Consider the following 26,958-nt stretch of genomic DNA (forward strand, 5'->3'; position numbering starts at 1 on the left):
ATTTCACTCATCATTGTGTTCGGGTCTCGCAAGTTCAGGCCTTGATTGTTTTCCAGCTGCTGCTGAAGTAATCGGCCTTTTTTTTTTTTTTATAAAGTAAATCCGCTGTAGAAGGACCGGAAAACCCGCCGCAAGTTGAGGTAAGAAGGAATGATTATTTGAGAAAGTAACTTCCGGTAGATTTTGGTTTCTGTGAGTTACTTTTGTTCGAGTCTTCGTTTCGTACATCGCTGTGTTTCCTTCTGTGGTCGAGTGAGAGGATTCTTGTTTTCTTTTACTTGGTAACTCGTGTGGACGAGGTTTCCGAACAATGAAACTTTCTTGGACTTCGCCGGGACTTTCCTGTGTTATATTTTATACCTTCAACCCCCCCCGCCCCCCCGTGTCGGTCTGTCCATCCTTTTCTGTGTTGTACTTTACATCGCCAATCCTCCTCCCCCCTCACCATGTGTAGTACTTTATCACCAATCCCCTTTCCCCCCACACCCCTTTCACTGTGTTTTACTTTATATTTCCAATCTCTCTCTCCCCCCCCCCCTCACCATGTGTTGTACTTTATGTCACCAATCCCCCTCCTCCCCTCCTCACTGTATGTTGTACTTTATACCGTCAATCCCCTCTCCCCCCACCCCCTTTAACTGTGTTGTACTTTATATCACCAATCCCCCTCCCCCTCCCCCCCTCACTGTATTGTACTTTATATCGCCAATCCCCCTCCCCCTCCCCCCCTCACTGTGTTGTACTTTATATCACCAATCCCCATCCCCCCTCCACCCCCTCACTGTATTGTACTTTATATCGCCAATCCTCCTCCTCCCCTCCTCCCCCTCACTGTGTTGTACTTTATATCACCAATCCCCCTCCTCCACCCCCTCACTGTATTGTACTTTATATCACCAATCCCCATCCCCCCCTCCACCCCCCTCACTGTGTTGTACTTTATATTGCCAATCCCCTCTTCCCCTCCTCCTCCCCTCCACCTCACTGTATTGTACTTTATATCGCCAATCCTCCTCCTCCCCTCCTCCTCCCCTCCTCCCCCCTCACTATGTATTGTACTTTATATCGCCAATCCTCCTCCTCCTCCTCCTCCCCTCACTGTGTTGTACTTTATATCACCAATCCCCATCCCCCCTCCCCCCTCACTGTATTGTACTTTATATCGCCAATCCCCCTCTCCCCCCTTCTCACTGTGTTGTACTTTATATTGCCAATCCCCTCTTCCCCTCCCCCCAACTTCACTGTGTTGTACTTTGTCACCAATCCCCCTCCTCCCCTCCTCACTGTATGTTGTACTTTATATCTCCAATCTCTCTCCCCCCCCTCACCATGTGTTGTACTTTATATCACCAATCCCCTCTCCCCCCTTCTCACTGTGTTGTACTTTATATCGCCATTCCTCCCTCCTCCCTGTGTGTTGTACTTGATACTCTATAACCTTCCACCTCCCAATCAGTTGCCTGTCATGTGCACTTTAGTTCCCTCCCCCAACATCTTGCATGTACCGTAAATACATGCTTCTCCAGATGACCTTTGGGCACGACATACATATCTGAACGATAGTTCAGTACCTCTCTTATTTCTATCCTTTAAGAGTTTAAGTGATATCCCACAGTATCATTCACGAAGAGTAGGCAAGCTATCACTGCCATCATGAACAAGTTCAAAATTCCTGCCCTAACTGCATAGTCAAGCGTCAGGCTTGGCCAGCCGGTTCGTGAACCACTTGTGCCAAAACTTACACAGCCAACCCCACAAGAGTCCATGTAATTGTATCTGTTGAAGTGTGGTGAATGACAGAAATGTGAAATGTTCATGTTCAGATATTGCCACTTTGCTTGCTCGTACTGTATGTACAATGTTCCCCAGAATTGGCGACCGCTGAAGTGAGACGTCGTGTTCAGTTTGTTGTGTTGGGACATGTTTGGTGCTTTGTGTTTATACAGTGATGCTGAAAACATATTTGGCTTGCCACACGCGTTGCCTTTCTTAATTCGCTGAGCACACACTCTGGAAATGTATCGATAATTTCTCAGAAAACGACATTTTGCTAAATGTGTTCTACTCCTGCAACGGTCATCTCGGGCTCATTGTTGGACCTTTACACACGTCACATGCAGGAATTGCATGAATATCACCGTGCTCACTGCTCGGGATAAAACTGAGTGAATCCGTGTTTGTGAAATAATGAGGAGCATCGTAAGAAAACATCGTCCGTCGAGCTCCATTGTCACACAAGGTTTCTGGCCGTTCTTAGGGAATTATTTCTGCTGATCATCTCGAGGCACCCTACGGAGAGGGCATCCTCTGTGTGCCTGCGCTGTGCCCACTTACCAGGGTGGTCTATTTCCTGAGCTCCTGTTCTGAGCTGTTCATTTGTAGCCTGAGCCATGGATGGGTTTGGAAAATCTTCAGATCTGACTTCACTAAACAATGTAAAGTACCTGGCATTTGGTCTTTGAGCTGTGATTGTACTCGACACAATCACATGCAACAGTTTGGAAACTCTTGTGCAGTTGATGATGAAACTGCTGCTTTGTGTTTATGTAGGGTGATTTGTAGTGTTCTTTTCCAAAACTGAGATGATTGTGGTTATTGATAAAAGCCAGAAGATTGTGGGTTTTGTTTATTATCTTGCCAAAACGAAGTTTTTGCAAGATATGTTAGTCAGCTTGTATGTTTTATTTATTTATTTATTTATTTATTTATTTTGTTTGTTTGTCTGTAATCACGTATCAATCACTCTGCAGAGCACAGTTATCATTGGAAATTTTTGAAACTTCGCATATCAGTCCTATAGAGGTCCCTTTCAGCGCATAAAATTTTCAAGGTCAAGGTCACTTTGTCGCAAATCAGGGGAGTCGCCGAAACCCTTATTTTTTTGAGTAATTTTGATCGGATCGTCTTCAAACTTCATGGGAATATAGTTCATGGTCTGGCGTTCAGCTGATTAATTTTTGGTGGCGATCGGCCTTGACCTTCATGGTTAGCGCTGGAGGTCGAAAGTTTTTGACCCCAAGGTCAAATTTTGAAATCTTAGATACCATATCAAGTAATACCTCATGTGAAAGCGCTTGATAAGTGCTTTCCAGATCTGTCAAAAGTTTGACGCTATTACGTCATTTGATGACGTCATGACGAAAAAACGGATTTTTTTCATGGTTACTCTGGAGAACGATTCTCATCGGAATCTCTTGTAGGCAGATATTCCTCAAGGAGTCGCTCCTGGTGGATAGCAGCTCTGTTCACCTCAGTGTGACCTTAAAGAAGTCACACGTGGTCACCTTTTGGCAAGATTGTTTTTTTTATTTATTTATTTAAATGTCTGCGTGCGTGCTCTAAAAGTCATGATGGTTCATATTGTAAAGCAATTTCATTCAAAACTGCTAATTTACAAAAATGACCAATAGTTTTATTCTAAGGTGTTTACACACTCTATGCCTGGTGTTTGCTTAATGGTTAGGGTGGCAGGCTTGGAATCCGAGGGACCTGAGTTCAAATCCCGCTCAGCTATTGAATTGATACCAGGTGGGGTTGACACTGCGTGTCATCCTTCTGAGGCTAGCATGCTGGTACACTGTCGGAGTAGCGACCCGTCCAGGATTGTGCCCAATAGCCAAGGAGACTGCTTTGCCAGCACCAACGCTCTGCATGGAGAATGGTCCCAATGGATTGATGGATGGATGCACACTCTTGGTTGATAGGGTTGTTGTACTTGCTATTTCCTATCATGTTTCATCTTACACAAGAAAGTGCTGTCATTTTTTTTCGCCTCTGCCACCGAAGGTGGGCGGAGGCTATGTATTCATTATTCACCCAGGTTTGTTTGTGAGCACGATATCTCAAATAGTTGTGGACGGATTTGGACAAAACTGTGGATCGGTTCTGTGTGTGAAAAGGACTAATTGATTAGCTGGCGATCTGGATACCATAATTTTGTTTGTACAAATAATTTATAATTTTGTTCCCACAAATGTGTTGCACTTGGGGAATTCCATGTCAAGTGTACACACCCTCCCGACACTAATACCTCATTTTCTCCCCATATGTTGGTCATTTATTCACTTGGGTGAAAAAACTCAAAATACCATCTTTTAGACCTGTGGGCCAATCGGGGCCCATTTTAGGGGTGACCCCGGCTGCCCCACAATCTTCCAAAGGCCATATCACAGGTTGTAGTGGTCCGATTTGGCTGATCTTGGTATCAAAATGCTCGTAAAAACGAGATCTTTCGAATCGCTTAAAGTAAAATCACTCAAACAGTGATTCAAAAAGTTTTAGTTTGGGGTGTCCTTTGACTATGGGCCCCCGCTCCCCAGCCAAACTGATGGTCCCGATTTTTTTTTGTGTGAGAATACCTTCATATACTCCAACACCTCAGCATAAATGAAAATGGGATCTCAATGGGTTCAAGTGTGGTGATGGTTTTATTGTTCGGGGACTCGGGTGCTGGACACACAATACGTCACAATACATTGCACAATATTTGAACACAAGATTTCCAATACACTATATGAGTATATTGTACATACATTTTCGACATGCACAAGCAGGAACTGGAAGCAATACTAGTACGAGTAAGAGTTTTTCCGAGCATATTATAGTCAAGATTTTTTGCCAACCAATGTTTTATTTGACAGCTGTGTTTCTTTTTTACTGATTGTGTAGGTTCTACCTGTAGCAGTTTTTAGTTCTACGGAAAGAAGTATATCAGAAATGTTGAAAATGCAGTGATCTTCAATGTCAGAAAAAAAGAAACTATTTGTGGGCCCGTTTGGATGAAGAAAATTCACTTTCACTTCATGAGTGTCCTGAAAGGCTTCCATGATGCAGGCAAGCCACCATTTTCCATCATAGTGCACTGTGACATAACCTGAGAGTTTCCCGTTAAAAGTTGGTGTAGATTTTGAAATAGCTGACTCGATACGGTGTTCCTCGCTAAGGCTGGATTCGCGTACTTGAAGAGCAGTTTCAGAAATAGGGATGAAAGCATGAAGTTTTTGAGTTCCAGCTATGGTTTTGGCCGTTTTTAACCTTTCTTCCAGATTTCGTTCTTCCTCGTCATACGCCTCTTGGATCCCATAACCGAACTTCATTTCATTCAAACAATTTTCAGCAAAGGTGAAAAGATCTTTTGGAGAAATAATTTGACTGTCCTAAGGTCTACGCAGGCTCACATGTTGCTTCTCGTTTGACTGTACCTCCCACGCCATCTGAAGGGCCCTTGCCATGACTTGTGGCAAAAAATGCCATTCTGCATCAATAGCATACTCTGATTTGTGACAACATAGGTTTATGAAGGCTTTGCAATTCTTATATTGGGCAGCGCAACCGTCTGAGAAATAGTAAAGTTTCTTTACATTTCCCAAGCTAGATTTCAAATGTTCAATGAGCATTCTTTGGAAGAGGTGGACTGAGAGAACGTCGTGAGTATTGCTTTCTGATATCATCGTGAACGAATCGTGGTTTAATTTGCCATCGTCCGGTTTGAAATAGTAAATCCAGGGGTGAATTGTCGCTTGAGAGCAGTTCCAATGGAATCCTTGGGCCGCATCCTGTACGACAAACGAATAGTTCTCTGAGAAGTCTCCAATAATGACATTCTCCTTCACCGATTTCGTCTTTCTTATTTTTCAGAAACTGAGATTGGGCCTTTGCAATGAAGTCGTGTCTCACTAATTTCACCGCGCATGAATTGATGAATGAATTCTTTGATTTCTTCACAGAATTGATGAATGAATTCTTCCAAAGGCAGGACCATGGAGCTTGGTTCAGATCTGTCGGTGGATGTCCACCGTTTAAACTGAATTTCATCAATATCCTCCAGTTCATAAGCACTCAGTAGCTCGGTTTTGAAGTCTTCAATTGATGGGCAACTTTCACAAGTTCTGAAATAACATGCCGGTTGTGCTGGGTTACAAACTATGCGTGCTATCACATGATGATAGCTTGGAAGTTCGGCTATCTGTGGCATTTTGGAACCAAACATCATGAGTTTCACATTTTGATGTATAGTACATACACATACACTGTGTGTACCGCCTGAACCGGCCAGGACACACTCCGAGGGACGGAGCATGGCGAACTTCGCGAATCCAACTTTCAAGCCAGGGTTCTTCTCTTTAAATTTCTGAAACAGTTCCTTGAGATTGTTTAGTACCAGGCACTTTTGAATTTTGTCTTTTCCATGTTCATTCCTGACCACCACACAGTCCTTTTTTCCCAACATTATTCGGCTGATTTCATCACTTCGGTAAAATTCGGTTACGGTGGATTTCACTTCGTCAGGCAATATTTTACCCTGTTTGGGATTTGGAGATGATAGCATACCATTTTCTTTCTCTAAATTTTTGGCTTGCACAGCCATTCTTTGGGAGCAACTGAATTCACTCATCATCCCTCTGATGCTCATATTCCCAGCAAATATTGTCAGTATACGTATTTGCTCTGAACGGCTCAAAACAACGTGTTTTTCTTTCAGGCTTTTGATCACCTCTTGCATGCAGTTTTCATCACATTTTGATGCTGGATTTTGTGTTTTCTCCGCAGTGCTTGGTCCAGCAACTAGTTCTAATTTCTTTCGCACAGAATCTTCCACTTTACTTCGCTTTTCAGGAACGTACCCTGGGTTCCTTTCCGCCTTTCGTTTGTCGAATGGGCTTTCGCCTATCATCGATAACGACTCGTTTAATCGGTCAACTTCTGCTTCTCGCTCAAAAACCTCCTCGTCCTCATCTGTCGCAATAGATTCTGCAATGATAGTACCGTCTGATGATAATTTCGAACTGGTCGAAGATGATTCTTCAATACGCTCTGGTGACAACTGAGAGTTTTTTCCTGTACAAAGTCTGTCATCTTTTTTTCACATTTGAAGAAAATTTCATCAACATATCATTTGACACATTGCCAAGATCTTTTCATTGTTTCGTTTTATGGCAGCTGAACGGATCGCAACAGTATTTTCGGAGCTCCTTTCGATCTTCAGTCGCCATGCCTACTGCAAAATATACAAAAACTGATTAGCCCATTTATAACTTCGATGATGGTTATACAAAAAATGTACACTTAAAAATCAATAGACAATTTTTTGCAAATGATGCAATATATATATATATATATATATATATATATATATATATATATATATATATATATATATATATATATATATATATATATATATATATATATATATATATATATATAGTCAATTTCAGACATAACTAGCAAAGTACCCGCCCATGGGCGGGTACAGTTATCTGAATGGCGTTGGTCCCGTCTCGATCGGATGAAATTGAGAAATTGACGTTATCCGGTGACCTTGACCTTGATCCCCTTATGTCCGTTCCCAAGGATCACATATACCAAGTTTCATCTCATTCTATCCAACGGTTTGGCCGTCTATAAAGGACAAACAAACATGAAAAATTGATGTTTTAGTCAATTTATGACGTCATAACTCGAAAACCGGTAGTCGGAAGTGAATGTCGTCAATCAACTGTGCCATTTAATTTTGATTATCTGTCGAATGGCGTTCGTCCCGTCTCGATCGGATGAAATTGACCCGGTGACCTTGACCCCTTAACCCCGTGACCTTTGACCTTGAACTTGACCCCCCTATGTCTGTTCTCTTGTCCCAAGGATCACTCATGCCAAGTTTCATCTCATTCCATCCAACGGTTCGGCCGCCTATAAAGGACGAACAAACATGCATACAAACATATTCTATCTTTTTAGTACAGTAGACTAGCAAAGTACCCGCCCATGGGCGGGTACAGTGATCTGTTGAATGGCGTTGGTCCCGTCTCGATCAGATGAAATTGAGAAATTGACGTTATCCGGTGACCTTGACCTTTGACCTTGACCTTGATCCCCTTATGTCCATTCCCAAGGATCACATATGCCAAGTTTCATCTCATTCTATCCAACGGTTTGGCCGTCTATAAAGGACAAACAAACATGAAAAATTGACGTTTTAGTCAATTTATGACGTCATAACTCGAAAACCGGAAGTGAATGTCGTCGATCAACTGTCATTTAATTTTGATTATCTGTCGAATGGCGTTGGTCCCGTCTCGATCGGATGGAGTTGACCCGGTGACCTTGACCCCGTGACCTTTGACCTTGAACTTGACCCCCCTATGTCCGTTCTCATGTCCCAAGGATCACTCATGCCAAGTTTCATCTCATTCCATCCAACGGTTCGGCCGCCTATAAAGGACGAACAAACATACATACAAACGTATTCTATCTTTTTAGTGTAGTAGCAGTCGCCTGCCAGCAGGTGACATCATTGGAACGATGACTGCAAACGTCACCCAATGTCGAATCAAAATTAGTGATATGTGGACCCCGAACAATAAAACCATCATCACACTTGAACCCATTGAGATCCCATTTTAATTTATGCTGAGGTGTTTGAGTATATGAAGGGGTATTCTCACACAAAAAAAATCGGGATCATCAGTTTGGCTGGGGGGTGGGGGCCCAAGGTCAAAGGGCACCCAAAACTATAACTTTTTTAATTACTGTTTTGGAGTGATTTTACTTTATGTGATTTGAAAGATCTCGCTTTTACGAGCATTTTGATACCAAGATCATCCAAATCGGACCACTACAACCTGTGATTATGGCCACTGGAAGATTGTGGGTCAACCGGGGGCGCCCAAATTTTGGGGGGGTCCCAGGTCTGAAAATTGACACAATGTTTTACCGTGGATACAAACACTTGCACAAAAAAAGAGTGAAATCTGAGACGATGTGTCTGAATTTTGATGAAAATTGTGTGCACTTGACATGGAACGCCCCACTTGTAGGTTGCTTTGGTTTCACCCTTTTGTCCAGTTCATCCCAAACCAGCTCGATGGCATTTAAGTCTCGAGACTGTGCTGGCCATTCCATGATTTGAAGCCTACCGTCTTGTTCTTTTCTTCTACAAGGTAGTTCTGACATAGCCTGGAGGTATGTTTTGGGTTATCTTGCTGTAGGATGAACCCCTGACCAACTAGGTGTAAACCAGAGGGTATTGAATGGTGCTGCAAAATGCTGTGGTCACCCTTTTGGTTCAGGGTGCCACTCGCACTGTGTAAGTTGATGACTGGATCGAGCAAAAGAGCCCCAGATCATCACGCTTCCTCTTCCATGTTTGACAGTTGGTGTCACACACTGAGGAACCATCCTTTCGCCAAATCGACGGCGTACAAAAACCCTGCGCGATTAACCGAAGATTTCAAATTTTTCATCCGTCCATAAGACCTTCTTCCAGTTTTCAGGAGTCCACTGATAGTGCTTCATGGCCCAGGTAAGCCTCTTTTTCTTATTTTGCCATCTTAGCAATGGCTTTATTACTGCTACTCAACCTGTCAAACCTGCAGCTCTAAGTCTTCTCTTCACAGTTCAAACTGAGACTTCCTTACTTCCACCAGTGTTAAGTTGTGCTTGAAGCTGCTGTCCTGTGAGCAGTCTATCATGCAAGCTGTTGACTCTCAGAAACTTGTCTTCTGATTGTGTTGTGGCTTTGGGTCTGTCGGACCTCTTCCTGTCAGTTTCCAAGTGCCTTTTGATGGTGTAGGAAACTGTACTCACTGACACCTTGGCTTCCTTTGCAATTTCTCTGCAGGAAAGACTGACACTTTTAAGGGTTATAATGGTCTGTCTGTCTTCCTTTGTTAATTGCCTTTTTCTCACCATTATGATAGCAATATACTACTTCCTGCAGTGCAATATTGTCCAAATAATGCTTCAGAGGGTGTAGCAACTGTCTGTTCCAACACTGCTTTTATGCAGACAGAGGGTTTGGAACTAATCAACAAAAGTTGGGACACCTGAAGGAATTGTTTGCATCAACTTTCAAGGCTTAATTTACTTCCATTGCTGCAGAACAGCTGCAGTTACTAACCCATGACTTGTTCTCTGAAAAGGGCCTTTTTTTTAACTGGAACTTTTCAGTAAAACTGGAAAAATGGGGTTGTTCTAAAACGTGTGTGTGTGTGTGTGTGTGTGTGTGTGTGTGTGTGTGTGTGTGTGTGTGTGTGTGTGTGTGTGTGTGTGTGTGTGTGTGTGTGTGTGTGTGTGTGTGTGTGTGTGTGTGTGATCTTACAAAACTTTATGTTGAGGTGTGTGACAAGAATAAGCTGATTATATTTTGGTTCAGGTCTGGATTCAGATCCAGAATATCAGTGGGATACAAAATGTGCTGTTCAACCTAGTGGAGGTGTGCCCCCTTATAAGTGCCTGTTCTATTTTTTTTTTTTAATCGTTGCCTCAAGGGAAGCGTTGGGCCCAAAACAAAGAGCCCCTCCCCTCTCCCTGAGGTAATAAGACCAAGATGGAGCTGAGAAATGTTTTAAATTGTTGAAAGTTGATTGAAGTTAGGAACACTACTGGGGAGGCTTTCCTAAAGAGGCAGTGTGTGGGGGGGAAAGATGGAGGAGGAGGAGAAACAGTGGAAAGTTCAACAGAGCATTGACCAAGTGGCTTGCAACAGTAGAAGAGATTGCTCGATGGTGGGGAAAAGGTTAAATGGCTCGTCAATCGGTCAAATGATTTGGTTGCATAAGTAGAAGCGCTTTGCTCTTCTGTCCTGATATATTTGTTTTTGGCCTACTTGTCAGTCGACATGGCTTGCTTTTCACTTGCCAAGTGGCTTGCTTGATTCAAAGTGCTCGAGCAAGTACATCAATGGAATGGAGTACTTGGCACAGCGGAGGTTCCCCCATCCCCTCAGCAAGTTTATCTATGGACCTGTCACTGTGCATTTTGGGGGGAGGGGTTTTGCATGTTTTGTAGATTTTAAAATTGCGATGAAAAGTCGAAGTAACAATAAAAGTATGAAATGCGTGTTTCAATACCGTCCTCTGTGATAGCAAAATTGAAGATGTAGCCGCCAATTGTTTTGCATCAACTGACGGCCATCTATGCTAACTTGAGTGGGCTTGTTCCGTTGGCAAGAGGCTTGCTTACTGCTCATGAAGCAGCTCCCTTTATCACATGTTCTGCTTGCCATGAAACAACTGGCTTGGCAACTGATGGAAAGCCACTTGCTGAAGGAACACACCCCAGGGGTGTTTTGTTAGCACGTGGCTTGCTTGCTTCAAAGAACTCAAGCAAGCACTCAACGGAATGGAGTATTTGGCACTGCTTAACAACATGGCTGTCTCCATGTAAACATTTCTGTCGTTGTACTCGAGCAACTGCAGTCCAGACCATCGTTTTCAGTTTTGCTTGGTCCTCTTGTGACAACTTCCCCAAACAAATTTGTGTTGGCAGGGACAACAGAGTATGAGGAAGTGCAAAAGAAAAATAAATAAATGGGGGAGTGGGGGGGGGGAGTCAGGAGGAGCACCCTGCCAAGCTTATCTATGGACCTATCACTGTGCATTTTGGTGTGGGGTTGGGGGGTGTTGCACGTTTGTATTTTTTGATGAATTAGGATGAAAAGTAACAAAAGTATGAAATTCACTTTTCAAACAAATACTGTATGAGTATACATAATAGGGTTATGCCTCTGAACATTTCATTTGTTGTTTTAATCTGATTATGGCGACCATTAATGCTAACATAACGAAGCACCTCTCGCTGAGCGACGAGGTGAGTGGTTTGCAAAGTGATTGAGATCGAATGATTGGCTTGGGAAGTGATAGCAAGTTGCTTGCTAATGTAACACCCCTGGTCTACTTGCCCTTCTTTTGTGATTCCCACAGCCAATTTACACACATAGGTGGCTTGCACGTGGTCACTTCCACTTTGCAAAACCATGGCAGCCATTTTGGTGCAAGCAATGTATTGCAAACTGTGCTAAAAACAATTTTTTTCAGTCATATTTGTGTATTTGTTTTGTTGGGGGTAGGGGAGATGTTGGAAGCTGAGTTATTTATTTTTCTTTCCTTTCCCTCCCCCCCCTCCCCCTCTATAAAAGATGAAGATAAATACAGATTTTGAGCCCAATCTCTCAATGGGGAAGAATCACTTAAATTCGAGTAGTTTAATCCGGACCCGGATCTTCACCAAAATCAATCTCTTTGTTCTTGTCAAACACTGAACCTGTCCACAAAATTTCATCAAGATCCGTCCACAACTTTTTGAGATATCCTGCACGCACAGGCAGAAAGGGGTGAAAACATAACCTCCTTCACCTTCGGTGGTGGAGATATGACTCACAAAAACATTCCATTATCTGTAAAATTGGAGTTCATAAAATGTTATCAGACCGGTATTGATGTATGAAAGCGAAACGTGAGCAATGCAGATCGAAGATTTCCGAACAAACATGATAATGATATGATGGATGGATTGTCTCTAAAAGAAGGAATTCTGAAATCGGGAAGAGATTGAAAAAAACGACACTAGTGTTGACATAGAAAAAAAAATCGACATAAGAACTTGGGACGAGAAGACTTGGTTGGTATGATCTTGTGCAATGAAAGTCAGAAGATGAAGCTGCAACCCCCCCCCCCCCAAAAAAAAAAAAATTAAAAGCTTGTGGTAGAAGGAAGAAATAAAGCTGAAAGGACGTCCTCAACGAGCATCATGGATTAAAACTGAAAAAAGATAGTCAGAGCTCAAGTCACGGGGGTAACATACTTCCTCCCCCCCTTCCTAGGACTTGGTGAGACTAACTTTTTTTTTTTTTTTTTTTTAAGGAGCTCCAGAGTGTCCCCAAAACGTTTTCAATTGTTAACATTGAAACAGACTGAGCACTTTCACTGTTTTGACTTTTTTTTTTTTTTGTTTTCAAGATAGCTGCCAGAGACTTTGTTTAACCACTAGAGCTGCAACAGAAGTGTGCTTCCAAAATGAAACGTTTCTTTGCTATGCATGACTCTTCAACACGTATACAGGAGCAGGCAGCTGTTGACCATGCTCAATTAATTTGGCCATTTTGAGAGCAACAGCTTTGCTATGGAATTAGAAATGGCAGTGGATGCTGCAATGCAATGGAATACTTCACTGATGGCAAATCGTCAAAGCCCCATACAATGGTGTGTTCCATTCAGAGAGTGGAACAATAAATGTAGTGTGGGAAACTGTTCACTTTGACTTTGTACTTTAATAGTTTTAACAGATTAAAATTCATTGGAATCAGAACTTGTCTGCAGTGCATGGTGCCCCATCCATTAACACAGCTGGTGGCATCATGCTGCAGGAGAGGCAGGGTGATTGTGATATTGCCAGCTCATTGTTACCGTCAATCCTAAAGGAAGGGACATAAAGCCAGCTGAAAGCATTACCCCTTCCACATATTTGCAAAAAGCAGGGCCCAGTCATGAATGGGGAGAATATAGATAAACCACCTGAAAAGCCTCTTGTTTGCTTAATGGTTAGGGTGGCTGGCTTAAGATTTGAGGGTCTTGAGTTCAAGCCTCTGTCATTCTGTTGAATTAACACCAGACAGGTTTACTCTGCCTGCCATCTTTCCGAGGTCGGCAAAATGAGTACCACCAGCATGCTGATAATGGGGCATTGCTTCATCGGCACAGCCGTGCCCCCAGAAAATGATGTAGCCAAGCAGCCACAGGCTGCATATGAATAAATAAATTGATTTAAAAAAAAAACCTAAAAATGAGACCGTGGAAGCTTGCACACGTGAATGACCCCAATCTTCCCCCTTACATATCGCTGGAAAGAGTGAGTACATGACACTCAAGACTGCTTTGGCAGCACCAATGCTCTGTACAGAGTGTGGTCCCAATGGATATATAGAAATATCGATATTGATTATAGATGCACAACATGGCCAAAAGTATGTGGACACCTGCTCGTCCAACATCTCATTCCAAAATCATGGGCATTAATATGGAGTTGGTCCCCCCTTTGCTGCTATAATAGCCTCCACTCTTCTGGGAAAGCTTTCCACTAGATGTTGGAACATTTCTGTAGAGATGTGCTTCCATTCAGCCACAAGAACATTTGTGAGGTTGGGCACTGATGTTGGGCGGTTAGGTCTGGCTCGCAGTCGGCATTCCAATTCATCCCAAAGGTGTTCAATGGGGTTGAAGTCAGGGCTCTGTGCAGGCCAGTCGGGTTCTTCCACCAATCTCGCCAAACAATTTCTGTATGGACCTAACTTTGTGCATGGGAGCATTGTCATGCTGAAACAGGAAACTGTTGCCACAACGTTGGAAGCACAGAATCGTCTAGAATGTCATTGTATGCTGTAGCATTAAGATTTCCCATCACTGGAACTAAGGGGCTGAGCACGAACCATGAAAAACAGCGTCAGACCATTATTCCTCCTCCACCAAACTTCACAGTTGGCACGATGCATTCAGGCAGGTAGTGTTCTCCTGGCATCTGCCAAACCCATATTTGTCTGGCGGACTGCCAGTTGAAGCATGATTCATCCCTCCAGAGAATTCGTTTCCACTGCTCCACAGTCAAATGGCGGTGACCTTTACACCACTCCAGCCAATGCTTGGCATTGCGCATGGTGATCTCAGGCTTGTGTGTGGCTGCTTGGCCATGGAAACCCATTTCATGATGCTCTCGACAAAGAGTGCTTGTGCTGACGATGCTTCCAGGGGCAGTTTGGAACTTTGTAGTGGGTGTTGCACCTGACGACAGACAATTTTTCTGTGCTGCACGCTTCAACACTCGGTGGTCCCGTTCTGTGAGCTTGTGTGGCTACCACTTCGTGGCTAAGCTGTTTCTAGACTTTTCCACTTCACAATAACAACACTTGCAGTTGACTGGGTCAGCTCTAGCAGGGCAGAAATTTGACGAACTGACTTGTTGGAAAGGTGGCACCCTATGATGGTGCCACGTTGAAAATCACTCAGCTCTTCAGTATGGCCCATTCTACTGCCAATGTTTGTCTATAGAGATTGCCTGGCTGTGTGCTTGATTTTAAACCCGTCGGTAATGGGTGTGGCAGAATACACTAATTAGAAGGGGAGTCCGCATACTTTTGGCCATGTGGTGCAGATATATAATGTTGCGGCCACGGGTACCGAGACACCAGCTTGTCACTCGGGGGATTAATCCCCGGTTGTCCTTGGTAGAGCCGGACCTCGGCCACCGCTCACAATTAACATTGTGGCACGGTGGGTTGTTTTAGAACCATGAACGCCACCCAGTTAACCCCGAGTTCCAGTGTCCACCGTCTAGTTAGTCCGTTTAACTTGAGGTCACGTGGTTACCTGAGCGGGGAGCGCACCCTCTGCAAAGCACCAATGTTATCTCGATTAGATTTCAATTGGGGTGGCCGAGCGTTTTAACTGTTGGTGCGTGCCGACTATTTTTGGTCAAATCTGGAAATTACCTCCCAGTCTATCTTGGTTCGGACAATGCTAGACCAATGGAAGGAAAGGACAAACACTGACAGGTTGGAAATCGACAAATGATTTATTAATAATAAAATAAATAAATTTTATTTTCTGGTGTAAATAAATGAATTAATTTCAAAGCAAAATCAATAAAAATGCCAGGAAAGAGACAGAGCAGATGGTTATCGGGGGTTGATTTGCAGCTAAACACAGACATGGGTACCCAACAGATCATTCGGGGGGGGGGGGAGAATCGTCTCGCTCACCAGAAAGTCGTCCGTGAAGTGAAAACGTCCTGAAATGCGTGCGTGCGTGTCACGTCCATCATCAGCACCCAGTTTTGCCATGCACCCTCTTGCGGTTGATGAAAAAAATCATTTCAAGAAAAAAAAAAGATAGCTCTAGTGAACTATACCACTGAGGTTGTTTGCATTGATCAAATTCTCCCGAAGAGTACTTGACTGAATCGGGAATTGATTTTTTAAATAATTTTTTCGTTGCCCGATTTTAACGAAATGATACTGCACACCGCAGGCCAATGGTGAGTAAGGTAGGCCAAAATTTTTTGCGCGATCATGTACTGTTTTGGCTATTTCAGGAACATGCATACATACATACAGGATGAGAATTTTAGTAATGTTTATACTGAAACGCAAAAGAAACTTGCCACTTGTTTGAAATGTAATAAAATTGTAACGGTTCAAAACAAAACAAACCAGCAATTGCTGATTGAAACATTGGCATTTTATTGATGACATGTCAGGTTTTTGACCAAGATACACCCACCATCTCATAAGTTTGTTCTACAGTACAGAACAGCACAGGGTGCAATGTCAGTCCCCTTTCAATAGTGCGTGTGGCCACCATTGTTTTGGATACAGGCAGTGCATCGTCGGCGCATACTGCCTACCAGTCTTTGGATGGATTGCTGCTGGATTCTGTCCCACTCAGTCCTCAATGTCTGAAGCCATCTGACTGAGGACCATCTGCCTGTCCTGCCTTGCAGTGGTGACTCTTTGCCTCCCTGATCGAGGTCTGTCATCTGCAGAGTTGTGGAGGGTGTCTCTGTCCACCAGGGCCGATATCGTCTGGTGTGAACAGCCAAGGCGACGTGCCACCTCACGGTAGCTCAATCCACCTTGCAGTATGCCCAAGGCACACTGCCGTTGATCCCTTGACAATCGTGGCATGTTGATTGAAATGCCCATTTTGCACTGGCCTTTTTAAAGCCAATATCAAGACATCACGTGCAGGTCATTAAAATCATCCCGTACCCCTTGGCTAATCACTGACAGTCAAAACGGCTGTTTAACAGCTGTGCTATGAAGTGACCATTGAAGGTTCAAGTAACCATCCGTGACCGTTTTATCTGACAGTGAGGACACGATTGTTCACACATTTACTACACGCAGTGTTATTGTTGATATTTGAAGGTTTAAAAGGTGGTAAGTTTCTTTTGCGTTTCAGTATAGATATAAAATTATATATCTATCTATAATTCCAGCTGTGTGTGTGTGACCGCCGTTTCTCGACGACCACCGGTCCAATCCGATTGGAACTTACCAGGAATATTGCCGGGGCTGCATGGATATGCCTTTTCAAGGTTTGATATGAATCTGACGAGCGGTTCCCAAGTTACGGCCATTTATCTGCCAACCAATGACTGGAGACTGTGCTATGACGTCACGAATGACGTCACAATGTTTCCTCTTTTTTTTTTTTTGATATGATGTCACAATTGACGCTGGGACCTGAGTATGTGCCTTTTCAAAGTTTGATGTCCTTCATCCATTTCAGCTGCTTCCCAAGTGTTTCCCAAGGTTTGAAAGCTGTTTTTTTCCCAAGGTTTGAATTAATTGTTGTGCTTGGTAGACATTTGTGAATAAATTTACAGAGAGAGGGGGGTGAGAGAGAGGGGGGCGTCACAATTATTCTTCTTCGTTTGCTATGACATCACAATTGACGCTAGGGAAAATGTGCCTTTTCAAGGTTTGATATCGTTCTTCATCCATTTCAGCTGTTTCCCAAGGTTTGAAAGCTGTTTTTTTTCCCCAAGGTTTGAATTAATTGTTCAAATTATTAATTAATCCCAAGGTTTGAATTAATTGTTCAAATTATTAATTAATCCCAAGGTTTAGGGGGGGTGAGAGAGGGGGGTCATCACAATTCGAGAGGAGAGGAGGGGCGAGACTTGGGGAGAGGGGTGGGGGCGTCACAATTCTTCTTCTTCGTTTGATATAACGTCACAATTGACGCTGACTACCTGAGTATGTTTCCCAAGTTATGGCCATTTATGATACGGTTCGTCCGATCTAATTGAAATAAGCCCCAATCCAGTCGTCGTTTACGAGAGTGAAGGAACGAAGCTGCACCTACGGGCACGCACCTACAGGCCCGCACTAGTATATATAATTTTATTATTATTATTCTATATATTATTTCTGTTAACGTCTGCGTGTAATTTGACGTTTCTCCTCCGAAACTGCCTGACGGATTGTCGCCACTTTCGGCATGCGGGTGGTCTGTGGTCTAATGAACAGCATGGGCTATGTGAGATCGCACTAGACGGACAGGTTTGGGAATTTTTGGCGATTTTCTAATTTTTTACATTCGTTTGCATGGCGATGTGTGACGTCACCGCTGAGAGGCGTCATGACGTCATGACGTCATCGGTCATTCGCTGACATTACATCTGTCGTCGACAGACCGTCACCGCTATTAGGCATATTGCCACTGAGAAAACAGCATCTGCAATGTAAAACCCTTTTCTGCACATGCTGACTACCTCAGAAGGTGAATTTGACACAAAAAAGTAACAATAAACATTGTATATAAAGAAATTCGATAAATTTTTTAATAATGTTAATTTTAATAATTTTTTTAATAATGATATATTGACATCCTAACGGACCCTCACTTTCGAAACTTCGTGCAGAGCGTGGGTTTGGCTTATTATTATTATTATTATTATTATTATTATTATTATTATTACTGTTAGGACCTCCTGGCTTGGTGAAGCAGTAAAGCACAGTTCCTGTCCCATCCCATAACAGACAAAACTGCACGAACTGTGAAGTAATGTCCGTCCTGCTACGTGAGTACATTATCATTGCTTTACTGCCTCGCCCACCAAGAGTTGAGTTTGTGGTCAGGTGTAGTAATAAACCGAAATGTGCCCTTCCGACCTGATAGATGCATCATGGTGGTTAAATGTCATGATCGCATGCACGCAGCTTCGCCTCCTACACAGATTGCTTCAGCGTTACATATTCGACTGGTTCTAAGGTCAAAAGCAAAGGATTGTGGAGTCATTGACTATGGTGTTGCTCTTATTTGAGCTTGTCAGGATGACCCACCACAAAATAGTTTACCTGTAACCATGCAACCTTGTAGGCTTAAATGCTCTTTGTACCTCCGGGCTTGGTAAAGCAGAAAAGCACAGTTCCTATCCCATAACAGTCGAAACTGCACGAACTGTGAGAAGTGATGTCTGTCCTGCTATACGAGAACATTACCTCTGCTTTACTGCCTCGCCAACTAGGAAGTGAGTTTGCGGTTGGGTGTAATAATCAACCAAAATGCACCGTGACGTTTAACCACCATGATGCATCTATCGGGTCGGAAGGGCACATTTCAGTATTTATATCACATACACAAACGCTTCATTATAATATGATGATGAGAATTGACTGGTCATGTCCATGAAATGTAAGAATAACAACCTGGGCAACCAACATGGATCCATTGGAGCCAAGGCCAGATTATACTGTTCACATCCCACTCCTTGAATGAAGAAGAAATTGGGTCAAGAAAGCTACAATACACCAAGTTGATTGTCCATGTCCAACGACTTGCCTCTCATTGGTTCACGATTCACGAAAAATATAAGTGACCACTATATTCGTTATTGTTGTGTGTCTGTCTGTCTGTCCCAAGCATAGCTCCGTAGGTTTTGATCCGATCCTGATGAAATTTTGGTGGGAGGTTTATATCATGATCGAGTTGTGTTTTCATGAAAATGGGCATGGTCCGCCCAACATGTGTTTTTAGGGGGTAGCCGATTTCAATTTGCATCTTCTCCTAGGGGTTTTGTCGAATCTGACAGGGGTTTTGGTATTTGGTTAGCCCAATGGCACCTGCATAGCCCCACGGAGGTCGTTTTTTTTAATTTTTTTTTTAAATTTTTTTATTTTTTCCCTATTCATTTTCGTCACAAGGTCAGGAACTTAGAAAATTGCGATTTTGACATAAATTTCTTCTCCGAGGGGTTTGTCGAATCTGGCAGGGGTTTTCGGATTTGGTTAGCCCAATGGCACCTGCATAGCCCCACAGAGCTCTATTTTTCATTTTCGTCCCAAGGTCAAGGTCACGAACTTAGAAAATTGCGAATTGTGTTTTTAGGGGGTAGTCTATTTCAATTTGCATCTTCTCCTCGGGGGTTTGTCGAATCTGGCAGGGGTTTCGGTATTTGGTTAGCCAAATGGCACCTGCATAGCCCCACGGAGCTCGTTTTTTTTTTTTTTTTTTTTTTTTTTCATTCATTTTCGTCCCAAGGTCATAAACTTAGAAAATTGCGATTTTGACATAAAAATCCATCTTCTCCGAGGGGGTTGTCGAATCTGGCAGGGGTTTCGGTATTTGGTTAGCCCAATGGCACTTGCATAGCCCCACGGAACTCGATTTTTTTTTTTTCATTTTATTCCCAAGGTCATGAACTTAGAAAATTTCGAATTTTGACATAAAAATCAGACGACCACCCAAACTTTGAGAGCTAGGATGACAAAATTTTTTAATGCATAATCTTGAGGTCATTCCCCACCTAAAGTCTTGAAACCATTTTTCTCTATCTCGAACACCTTGCCCGTGGCGCCCCTTCAAGTTTGTTTTTTACGCTGATTTCATCAAAGTATGGATAATCCGAGGAGTGTGAAATGCCATATAGCCTATATGACGTTATATTGTTCCTGGAATGTTCCAGAGGAAGTTTTGCACCAAAGGTCATAATCCTTGACCTTTGACCTTTGACCTTTAAAGTTCACAAAGGTCAAATTTTCAAAGTTATGGGAATAGAACCGGGTTTTCGACCTTCTTCGACGAACTAACTCCATGAAGCCATAGCATGTATCCTGTTTCCTTATTTTAATGTCCACAACATTGTTTTGTGACCTTTAAAGGTTATGCAAAGGTCAAATTTTCAAAGTTGTTGAACGAAACCGGGTTTTTGACATTTTACAGCAAATAACCTGTCACTCGTACCACATCATGTTGATTATTTTTATAACTTGGTCAAACATTATCACATTGTCTCATCCTTGACTTCTGAAACAATCGACATCGTCAAATACCGCTCGTGAACCATCATCGTCTTCAGACTTATCTATCTTAAAGCAGAAATATCCTTCCATTGGGCATATTAGCTGGTGACTGGTGTCACCACACAATTCAAACAAAGGTTTCTCTTTTCAAACTTGTGGGAATGTGTCCATAAAAGGTGGCATTTCTCTGCAACCTCACATGGGAAATTGAGGAAGATGGCATATGAGATACTATGAAGGGCTCCATTTGGCAAGACATCCACATTATGAAGTTCCAAACCACGATGTGCTTTTATATTCTACCATCGGTGGTGTAATGGTGAGAGGATCTGAGGATTTGAGTCTGGGAGGTTGGTGGTTTGAACCCCAGCTGAGTCATACCAAAGACTTTTAAAGATCTTGACCCAGTACGTGCTGATTCCTTGCTTAACGCCCAGCATTTTACAATGGTTGGAGCATGGACAAACAGCCATATGTTGGCAACCATTGCACAGGCTTAAGGGGGGTGAAGGGCCTCTTGTTTTGTCCCTGTAAAGGAACTCATTAAATATATACTAGCATATACCCGTGTTCCGCACGGAGTTGAATGGGTGGCAAAAGATGGATGAGGCATAATAGTTGTTATGGGAAGCTGGGGAGGGTGTCATTAGGGATGTGATGCACTATGGTTACCTGTCCTTAGTTTTCTAAAGGACCTCCCTGTAGATGACATTTTGGGTGAGTGTCTTGTTGCTGAATAGTCATTGTGAGGAATTATTGTCCACTTTGATAGATATATAGGAGTAACCTCTTGCACATGAAAATGCAACATATAGTTGGCCATGGGAGGACACGGGGGGGGGGGGGGGGGGGGGGCTGGGAGGTATATTCCGAGTTTGTCAAATGTTTGGCCCTGGGATTAGTTTATGGTCATCGAGTATGCGAGTCTGACTGGAAATTGCCTCCTCTGCAGTGTGACTGGAAGATTGGCATCTGATGGGGCAAGTTTAACATTATATAGGCCTAGCCCTAGACTGAACAGGAGCAGTGGAGGTTGACCGAGAATCATAATGCAAATTTCAATGAACGGCACTTTTTGGCGCACATCTGACGATCAAACACCGCTGGACGCTTTAATTTGAAGATCACACACGCAAGACACAACACAGGTAATGATTGCAGTTGAGAAACGTCAAATTACGCGCAGACGTCAACAGAAATAATATTTTTTTTTTTAAAATAAATCTTTACTTTAAATACAATGTTTCTTGTTACATTTTGTGTGAAAATCACCTGAGGTAGTCAGCATGTGCAGAAGAGGGTTTTACATTGCAGATGCTGTTTTCTAGGAGTGGCATTACGCTTCTCTGTGGTGACGGTCTGTCAACGACAGATGTAATGATGTCAGCGAATGACCGATGTCATGACGGAATTACGCCTCTCAGCGGTGACGTCACACGTCGCCATGCAAACGAACGTAAAAATTAGAAAATCGCCCAAAATTTCCCAAACGTGTCTGTCTGGTGCGATCTCACATAGCCCAAGCTGTTCATTAGACCACAGAGCACCCGCATGCCGAAAGTGGTAACAATCCGTCTGGGAGTTTTGGAGGAGATACGTCAAATTACACGCAGACTTTAACAGAAATAATATATACTAGCATAACCCGCATTCTGCGCGACATGTTGGGGTGGGTGTGTTTGAGAAAGGAACTGATGTAGAGTATCAGTAGTAATTTTACTTTAATGCAATAAGTGGAATACGATTTCACTGTTTCAGAACCATTTTTTTTTTTTTTGTACCATGCACCTCATATGGTCTTTGACATAATGTAAGCCAAATATCACGTTACTGGAGCGCAGAACAAAGTTCGAAGATAGCGTGACACGAAAACACAAACTCGGAAATAATATATAGTGTGTGTGTGTGTGTGTGTGTGTGTGTGTGTGTGTGTGTGTGTGTGTGTGTGTGTGTGTATATAATATCAGAGCGAGACTCCCTGTGGGAGGGGGTATTACAAGTCGTACTAAAATGTGCCAATTCTGGGGGAATGATCTCATCCATGAGGATGGATTAGTCACTGACTCCCTCAAATTAAACGAGTCTTATTTTCATGGTTACAAGCACAGACATTGTGAGGAATATTATTCAACAACGAAGTGTTTTCACTCTCCTTGCAGAAATGGCATTGTGGTTTTTCAGATAAGGATTTGTGTATTCATCTGGTTTTCAAAATATGTGATTCCCTTGATCATATTTTTCCCTTTAAGAATAACATGTTCCTGTGTTTTAGGACTTTGTGACGTTTTTTTTCCAACTTTTATGGCAAGCTCCACAGCCTCTGCTTTGATTTTTAAAAAATATTTAGTATTTTTGTTTTTCCTGAAGAAAGAGGGTAAAGATCTCCATGTTCTTGTCACTGCTCTCCTTGTGGCTTGAACAGATCCATTATGATGAATGCTCAATTGATACACCTGTGCTACCTTCACTGCTGCTGCAATTGCCTTTTGAGTTCCATGCATTTGTGATTATGTGGAGAAACTTGCCTCATGGGATGGATGAGTTTTCCTATGCACAGTTTCAATTCTACCAATCGCCATTCAACTGTCCTGGGGCAATGCCCGTCTTGTACAGGATGGTCTAGGCGACAGAGCATTGCACTGTTAGAGTGTACACAGCCTGGGTACTCATAAATGTAGCAGTTTTAAATGCTTAACCATTGCCTTCAATCCTACGATTGAGTGCCACTGGAGCTGGCAGCATAGTTTCGAGAGAGGCATGCACACTTGCCTTTGTGGTGTCTATGCTGTTTGAATCCTGACCCATCTTTTAATTGTCATCATGGTGTTTCACATGTTTGGTGTTTCATCAATGTGTGTGCCATCTGTTTTCAGGCCATTGAGTCAGAGGACCCTTCTGCTAGCACTGGTTGTTATTTGAGGTGAAATATTCCACGGTGTCTTTCACAAAGAGAAGGCCAGTTCTCACCATCACCCCAGGACCAAGTTGCAAATTTCTGCCACCTTCATTGGGATGTCAGGCCTAGCCACTTTGGTCACAAAAGACTGAATTTTTTTTTGTGACCAGAGTGGCCAGGCCTGACATCCCAATGGCCAGGTGTATAATTGGTGGTGGTCATAGTAGTAGTCGTGGTGACAGTGAGGATGATGATGATGACTAGCACCATTAAAAGGGCACCCCTGGTTGATAATGTTAGCTGCATTTTTATGCATGTTCAAGTGTAAACTTGTTCCTCTACTTTAGTAAGGTTTTTAACCCAAAACAAATTTAAATAAGTAGTGCTACATTCATAGTGCACGGCCCCATGACAAATAAATAAATAACAAATCCTCCGGCACGTGACGTGGCCGGGGCACCGAAGCTACCTTACAGCACATGGAGTTGGAATTGGGAGGGAGCGGTGCACAATAATTGATTAATTGTATAATTTAAATCAATAAGGAATAGTTGATTTCTTAATTGGCGAATCGCATCCCAAAAACCACCACTGTTTCATCCGAATCTAACTTTTTGAAAATTAATTAATCAATAAATCAAAAATGCCCTTTATAGCCAAATCAATTGTTCACAGTCTTGAAATATCAGTTTCCAAGCTCAAAGGGTGCCTGAGATATTGCCCAGATGAGTTTTATTTATTACTTATTTATTTTCTATCATAATTAAGTAATCAATTGTTGGATTTAATCAAAAAATAAAAAATACTGTTTTGGTCAAAGCACATCTTCACTTTTGTCCCCAAATTGTAGCTTCCTAGCTCAAAGGATGGCTGAAATATCTCCCGGACAAACAAACAAATGAAAAATCGTGCTTGGCACGACACTTGGCGAATTGGTTGACCTTACTGTGTGGTGGCCCAAGCTGTAATATCATGGAATGTGTGGTGTTTATTTGTTCATACATTAATAAAATGACGCGATGTCACAAATAACAATTATCTGGCGCGTGTTGTCATGGTAACGGCAGCAGATTGAAAATTTTCACAACTCATTTAAAGCCATCATGTGACATTCAACAACTTATCGGTGCTTGTTGCCTTCATTCTGATCGTAGAAAATATTTGAAAATACCTAGGAGCATTGCTTTTCATCCAGCTTTACGATCCCATTATCAGGTTTGAAATATGTTGTAAAACAAAAATGTATTTTATATGTGTGTTTTTCATGTTTTGAGTGACCCTGACCTTGACCTTGGGTCAATTTCGATCAAACTTTGTACACATGTTAATATTACATGCATAAATAGACAGTACAAGTTTCAATATAATAAGTGCAAAACTGTTTGAGAAATAGCCATGTGTAATTCACAAAATTACCCATTGGTTTATAATAGGCGATAATATAAAGTGATGCAGAATCCAGATCCTGGTCTTGAACATCGCCAAAAGTCACATATCTTTTTTGCACTGGATTTCTATCAGCTGTTATGATTTCATCCAAATCAGATAAGAATTGTGACCTGTAGAACAAATAGAATTTTTTTTTAATCACGCCAATAGCTAAAAACTTTGACGTCATACGCTTGCGAAAACTGTCCATAATTTGTACTAACATGCATTTTAAAACATTTAGATATTCCATTGAAGTTTGTTTTGGCATCAACAGGAAGTCGCTACGACTTCCGGTTACTGAGTTATGTTCAAAAGCTTGTGTTCACCTTTTTTTGACGTAACGTCATGACATTAAGTGTGATTATGACATGATTTGATCCCAGACTATTTCAGCAAGATTGGCTATCACGTGTTAAAATTTGAGAACGATTGCTTCAGTAGTTTCGGCTGCACACAAGCGTAAATATATTTTTTTAAATGACGTCAATGGGCAAAACTTTGTCATACGCTTGCGAAAACTATGCGTACTTTGTAATAAGATGCATTTGGTAATCATTTAGGTATTTGAATGAAGTTTAATTTGGCGTCAACTGGAAGTCGCTATGACTTCCGATCACAGAGTTATGTCCAAAAATGTGTTTTCACGTGTGACGTCACGTCGTGACGTTTTGTCCGATTTGGACGCGGACCGTCTCAGGTGGATTGCCTATCAGGTGTAAAAATTTAAGAACGACTGGTCCAGCCGTTTGGGCTGTAGACGACCGGACAAACAAACAAACAAACAAACAAACAAACGAAACAGACCAACATACTTGACAAAATCCAAGATTTCGCCAAGTAACAAACAAAAAAACGGAGTGAAAACTGAGTACTTTCTTCCTTCGGCACCCGGCGATGGCGTTGTGCATCGCCTGGATATGGAATTGGGAAGGAGCGGTGCACATTGAAGTGAAACAAGATCATTTTCAAAGGACCACAGGAATTCATATATTGGTTGTAACAAAATGGATACCGTTGCAACTTGAGGCTTCAATTGTAATGTTTTGTGCACTCCTAAAATTTTGCAGAGCTTAAATTGGAAACTTTTTTTTTTTTGTGTATTTGCATTCAAACTTCAGAAAAATAAGTTTTTATTTTTAGAATTAACAAAAAAGAAATTGTATGTTCTAAATGCTATTTCTTAGTTTGTGAAAATGTGAAAGTTTCTTAAATAATTTTTCGTTTGGGAATAAATATACACAAAAACATTTATATCCAATTTGCACTATTTTGGCAAAATAAGGAATCTTAAGTGAAAGCATTTTAAGATGATGGTGATAAACCTTATGTCGTGGTGTTCTGTAACAGTACGTACAAGATGATTGCCATTTCTTGGAAGGAAAAACTTTTATTTCTTTTTTTTTTTAATTTTTTTTTCCTCTTTCCAGGTTTTCACAGAAACTTCTTCCACCCCATTAGCAAACAAAGTGTGAGATGCCATTGATTTGTAGGTTTTCATGTTTGCTTAATCACAGAGCAGATTGTTAGAACAAAATGGTTGATAATGTCGGATATTGTTTGCTTGACCACGACTTGATATGTTCAGCTAAATTGGGTTTCTTCGAGCCATAAGAATCTCTACCTTCAGATAAGCCATCTATGCTCTGCATTAGGGACTCGGTCATAGAAATAACTTTGCCAATGCCATCATGCCAAACCAAAATGGTGGATCGGAATTGCAATCCAAAGTGATGTGACATCATTGCAGCCATGCCTCCTGAAATCTGTTCCACATTGGGAATGTGAAATTCAAATCTTGAGCATTAAAATGGATGCAAGCTGTGATTAAAACGTTAACTTGTTGAGGCTCAATTGTATTATTTCTGGATGTTACCTTGTTACAATACCCTCTCCTCACCAAAGGAGAGGTTATTGCATTTGGGTCTGTTTGGTTTGTTTCTCTGATTCTGATTCTCTGATTGCTCTTTTTTCTCTCTGTTGAAGCAATCTCTGATTGCTCTTTTTCTTCTTTTATTTCACACTGGTTTTCATGAGTGACTTTCACATCAATGGT

The 26,958-nt window shown here is 42.1% G+C and overlaps 1 protein-coding gene across 3 annotated transcripts in view; it reads left to right on the forward strand.

Moving 5' to 3' along the window:
• The window catches only part of LOC147018266 (transmembrane protein 51-like), a 47,630-nt gene that overhangs the window by 51 nt on the left and 20,621 nt on the right, over positions 1-26,958 (forward strand). Inside the window, exons 1-2 of one of the 3 annotated variants that reach the window (XM_085897814.1) lie at positions 1-140; positions 9,153-9,301. The exon at positions 1-140 is cut by the window's left edge and continues 51 nt beyond it. The gene's annotated coding sequence lies outside the window, so the exon portion shown is untranslated. Of the gene's footprint in view, positions 141-9,152; positions 9,302-21,706; positions 21,727-26,958 lie in introns of those variants that run through there. The other 2 variants (XM_085897813.1, XM_085897812.1) reach the window with 2 other exon arrangements.

The sequence above is a fragment of the Eptatretus burgeri genome, chromosome 10 (genome assembly GCF_056783735.1).
Source record: "Eptatretus burgeri isolate ZD-2024b chromosome 10, Ebu_testis_v1, whole genome shotgun sequence".
NCBI classification, from domain to species: domain Eukaryota; kingdom Metazoa; phylum Chordata; class Myxini; order Myxiniformes; family Myxinidae; genus Eptatretus; species Eptatretus burgeri.